The sequence below is a fragment of the Chinchilla lanigera genome, unplaced genomic scaffold, assembly GCF_000276665.1.
Source record: "Chinchilla lanigera isolate Chin_1 unplaced genomic scaffold, ChiLan1.0 scaffold00050, whole genome shotgun sequence".
Taxonomy (NCBI): Eukaryota; Metazoa; Chordata; class Mammalia; order Rodentia; family Chinchillidae; genus Chinchilla; species Chinchilla lanigera.
Genome location: NW_004955451.1, coordinates 17,949,258 through 17,954,610, shown reverse-complemented (window position 1 = coordinate 17,954,610; position 5,353 = coordinate 17,949,258). Strand labels below are relative to the sequence as shown.

At 54.4% G+C, this 5,353-nt stretch overlaps 1 protein-coding gene across 1 annotated transcript in view; it reads left to right on the top strand.

Moving 5' to 3' along the window:
* Positions 1–5,353, top strand: part of Map3k14 (mitogen-activated protein kinase kinase kinase 14) — a gene marked incomplete in the record, with an annotated part of 47,022 nt that overhangs the window by 211 nt on the left and 41,458 nt on the right.

Sequence of the window (5,353 nt, the reverse complement as noted above, 5' to 3'; positions counted from 1 at the left end):
ACGGAAGGCTGAAGGATCCGAGGTGGAAGTCGAAGAGTCTGCGCTAGAAGCCAGGAGACGAAGTCCAAGCTGAAGGTGAAGACTGGAGCTCCTCCAAAAGGAATGGAAGTACCTCTGTCCTTCTTCATTTCCCTTTTATATTATCTAGGTGATGATCCACCCTAGGGTGGCTCCTCTATACCCTAGGGTGTAGAATTGCTGAGCCAATTGCGGAGCCAAGTTTAGTTATGCTTCTAAACTTCTCAAGTTGACATAATCAATCAATCACTACAGCAAGCAAGTCACCACTAGGAAAAAAGCAAGTTCTGACCATAAAGGAGAGTACGGATGTCCTGTGAGCAGATGCTATTTTAAGCTCACATTCTGTTAGCTCTTAGACTGCACAGCTTTCCTACCTTGGGAGTGGGCTTACTCCTAGAGAACGGGAAGGTGTGTTCATTTCTACACTGTTCACATTTCGAGCACAGAGGAACAAGGGCCGTATTTTGGGGTACAGTGGGGACATTAGATACCTAGGGTAGAACCTGGGAAGCCACCAAGAGCAGGGTTCTGAAGTGGCTGACAGCAAGGAGCCACAACTTCTTGATCTGAGGAACAGTTTTCAAACCAACTCCTCAGGTGGCCTGCGGGAGGCTGACCAGACCCCCAGATACCAAGGAAGGGACTGGAGTAAAGAAGGACAATCTCCTCTTGGTATTAGGGGGGCAGGGGAGAGACTGTCTCTAGTGGACTGACGGTGCTGCCCATTTTTATTAGTCCTCGAGAAGCTGTGGGGGTACACTTTTCTGGAACAGCTGTAGGAATGGGGATCAAGTTTATCATTTCAAAGAGAACAAGATAAAGTCCTTCCCCTAGATTCCTGCATTTTACCTTGTCTCAAGAGGCTGTGAGTATGAGCGTTCCCAACACAGCCAGAGAGCATGCAGCTATTTGCAAACTTTACTGTCGTGTGAGACAAATCACACCAGCTCAGACCTGGGACCACAGTCATACGGCCTGGTCCCTAACATAAATCATAATATAAACTGTTACTTCCTACCCCCTTGTCCCCAGCAGTGGCCTCTGGTGATTATGAACTTCCCAGAAGTGTGTGCCATGTGCCAAGAGAGCTAAGATGGGGAGGTAAACAGCCAGGAAATGTGATCCCTGGAGAAGGGGCGTTTCTTCAGGGGTTTAGGATGGGTGTGATTTGCTGGGTGTGGCGGTGCATATCTGTCATCCCAGCACACTGGGAGGCTGAAGCAGGAGAATCAAAAATTCAAGCCCGGCAACTTGGTGGCTTAGCAAGACCCTGTCTCAACAATTGAAAGTAAGAGCTGAGGGGCGCACCTGTCTGCAGGGTGCCCACTGGTGCCCTGGGGCAAAGGTTAGCAGTTCAGCAGGGGCTGCGAAGAATCAGACTGAGCAGAAGAGAACTGGAAGCACCACAGAGACCACGCACAGGGTTCGGGCCTGAGCTTCTGACCGACCAGGCAGCACGAGCGTCCGCCGGGGCTCTGAATGAGGCACGGGCAGTGTGGGAAGGACTCACAGGAATGGCAGGCAGCAATGGGGTGAGCTGTCCCAAGGCATCAGCAGGAAGGGGGGACCAGGGGGAGCCCCAGGGCAAGGGAATGTGGGGATGAAGGCAGCGTGACTTGGGACGGGACAAAAGAAGAGGGGATCGAGCCTCCTGGGGCAGCCCCAGGTTCACACAGAGGGAAGAGTACAGGGATGATGCGGGGGAGGTAGCGGTAGAAACGCTGGTGCAGAGCTCAGGAGGCACCACCTTCCCCGGTTGTTACATCATCATTATTGTACTGCCTGCATTCTACCATGAGCTACAGCCCCAGCCCTTCTCAGTTTTGGGGGGACTTTTTTTTTTATTTTGGGATACAGCCTCGCTAAATTGCCCTGTCTGACCTCAAACTTGTGATTCTCCTGCTTCAGCCTCCCAAATAGCTGGGATCATAGGTGTGCGCCACCACACCTGGCTCCCAAATCAGGACTGTCTGTGTCATTGTACGTATGATTCCTTCTGCCAGGATGCTTTTTACCTGCTTTACCAGCTTACTGCTGTCTACCTGGCAGCCATCCATTCACGTCACCTCCTCTAGGAAGCCCCCCAGGATCTCTGCTATGTGTCCTTGCTTCTCCCAGGGGTCCCTCTGCCCTCAAGCTGCCCTGTAGCCATGTCTGTCTCCCTGGGGAGGGCTGGGCTCAGACTCACTTGCCTGTCTCACCAGGGCCTACTCAATGCCTGGCACATAGCAAGTGCTCAATCTGTGTTTGTTGGTGCAGTCAAGAGAGGATCAGAACTCCAAGCCAAGAGTGTAGTGAGGCAGTGGACTCAGGACTGAAACTTGGGGAGCAAAGTAAGCAGAGAGCACAGCCTCTCAAAAGCCTGTGTCACTGGGTGTGGTGACGCACGCCTGTAGCCCCAGCACTCAGAAGGCTGAGGCAGGAGGATCGTTTTGAGTTCAAGACCTAGGCTACAACGTGAGCTCAAGGCCAGGCTGAACTGCATAGCGAGACCCTGTCTCAAAAAGCCAAAAAAAAAAAAAATCCTGTGTCACCTGTGGTGGCTGGGGCTGCTCCCCTCTTTGACGCCCCTCTCCTAGGTCACACAAGTTTTCTAGTCTGCCGGAACACCCTCCCTGGGCCTCTCCACTAAGGGGTACCTTGCTCCCATCCTGGCGCTGGTCTGTGCCCTCCCTCATCCTGTGCCCTACAGGCGCTACCCGTGGGAAGCTCTGGCAGGACAGCAAGTGGAAAGAGAAGAGGCCTGCGCTTTTCCTGGCTCTGAGTGTGGAGCTGAGCGGAGGGAGGGGGCCCCGGGCGCCCACCAGGGGGCAGTGGTGGGCCTAGGGCTGTGCAAGCTGGGGCCTGGGCGCCTTCACCTGGGCACCTACACACAGTTCTGTTCGTTTGTTTGTTTTTGTGGTTTTTCTCTGGTACCGGGAACCAGACTCACGACCTTGCGCTTGCCAGGCAGGCGCTTTTGCCGCTGAGCTAAATCCCCAGCCCCCTACACACAGTTCTGTTTGAAAACTCAGAGTGGCTCTGTTGCCCTGGTTGGATCTGCCTGGTCCAGCATACTCTAGCCCTCCTTGTGCCAGCCTCGCCACCCTCGGGATGGTTGAAGCCCTACCTGCGGTCTCGTGCCCCAGGTCAGGCTACTTGCCAGACTGGAAGCTCGCTGTGCGCTGGGGGCTCTGTGCTGCTCCAGAACCGGGCCACTTCTGTAAGTGGAAAGGAAGAGACTAAAGGAGGAACAGAGCCGGGCATAGTGGCACACACCTGTGATCCCACACTCGGGAGGCTGAGGCAGGAGGATCGCCACAAGTTTGAGGCCATTCTGGGCTACATAGTGAGTTCAAGGTCAGCCTGAACTGCACAGTGAGATCCTGTTTCAGCAACAGCAACAGCAACAACAAAAACTAAAGGAGTGACCCTTGGAGGGCAGGAGCACCAAGACGAGGCACCTGAATAGACTCTCAGGGGAATGAGAGCCTCCAGAAGAGCTGAGGGTGATATGGAAAGGGTACTGAGGTGGGGAGGTGCCCTAGGCGGGGAAAACCAACCAGGAAGTGAGAAGAACTGAGTCAAGCCAGGGCTCCCTACGAGGCCTGGAACGGGGGTCTCAGGAAGGTCTGTCCAGTCCCCACTATGGCCAGGGTATCTGTCCCCAGTGCCCCAGGCCCTACCCTCTGCCACTCCGGTACTCCTTCCCTCCTCACCCACACCACTGCGCCCCCTCCACTACCTCCAGAGTGGGTGAGAGAGGCGGGGGCAGGCAGGGGCCAGAGCTGGCTGGCAGTGATGCGCTGGAGATGTTACCAGTCAGCCCAGGCTGTGGGGTTCCCTGGTTGGCACCGCTGTCCACGTTCCACAGTATGAATACACTCATCTGACCAACTCCCAGCTACCAGCATGAGGTATTCCTAGAGAATAGGAAGAGAGCCCATCACACCATGCCTTCCTCTGTCCATCTGTCCCCACCCTTCCTCCTGGCTCTCCCACAGACCGCTAGACAGTGGCAGTCCCAGGAGGGCAGCACTGGCCTCTCCTCTGGGAGTGTCCACCCCCACCCCATACCTGCGCTCTTCCCAAGCAGAGGGTCTCACAGGAATGTGCAGCCCAGGACCCTGAGGCACTTGGATGATCTACCAGCCACTTTCTCACTGGACACGGCTGCACATCGTGGGCCAGTTGGCTAAACCAGTAAAAGCCAGAACATAACTTCCTTTATCCCAAACAAATAGAAAAGGACAAATGGTCCAAGGGCAGCATCCTGTGCAAAACCTACTCAGTCTTCAACACCCTTCTGTGGAACAACGGGCCCAGGCTCTCTCAGGTTCTGAGTGCACCAGGGCAGGTGCTCAGAGCAGCGCTGCTTTGAACCCTGGGCCTTCTCTTACAATAACCCAGGCAAGCCACTTCTGCTCACACTCAGTTTGCTTGCCTCTGAGTGGGGAGGATACTACTGTCCCTACACTAAGGAGTCAGGCTGCAGTTCTCATCCTGGCGCAGTGTCGATCTGTGCAGACATCTGTCAGTCTCTGCAGACATTTTTGTCTTGATGTGGGGTGGATGGGGACGCTACTGGTACCTGCTGGACTGAAGCCAAAAATAAACACTGTACAAAGCACAGGAAGTTCCCCTCTAACAATGAATTCTCTAACCCAAAACATCAGTAGTGCTAGGCTGAGACACCCGGATCTCTGAATACCCGGTGAGGTTACACCCAGGAAACACGGAGCATGGGTCTGCCTTACTTTCCCAAGTTTGGGAAAAACAGAAGCTTCTGGCACTGTGTTCCCCTCCTCTTTCCAGACCTAAAGCAGATAGGATGTGAAACCTCCTGAGTACTGAGAACTCAGTTCACTACTCTCCAGGTGTGAGTCACCCTGTAAATGTCAATTATTTCATCTAAAACGGAGCTGAGGCCACACGAGTGAGTCAGGGCTAGAAGTCTTCCTTGGCTGGCGGGACTCGGGCCGGAGGAAGTGAGCTTGCCCCGAGGCGCTCCTTCCAGGGGTGTGAGTGCTCCAAGGCTCAGAAGCACCAGGAGGCCCCCTTGCTTGGGGAGAGGGGCTTGGACTGTTTCTCATCTCACCCCCAACACACTGGGACTTGGAGGGAACTGGGGAAACAAACAGCTGAAACTAGGAATCCCTGCATGTCCCAACTACTTTCCTTGCTCATGTGTAGAGGTCTGTTGCTCCCCATCACCTGACCTGGAATTCCTTCTCCAGAGCTATAGTGCTAGGTCAAGTTCCCTCTGTCATTATGCACATTAGCGTTATAGTGCATAGGTGTAAAGGTGGTAATCCTGATGGGTAGGAGGCCCCCTGCAGGGGAGCGGGGACTA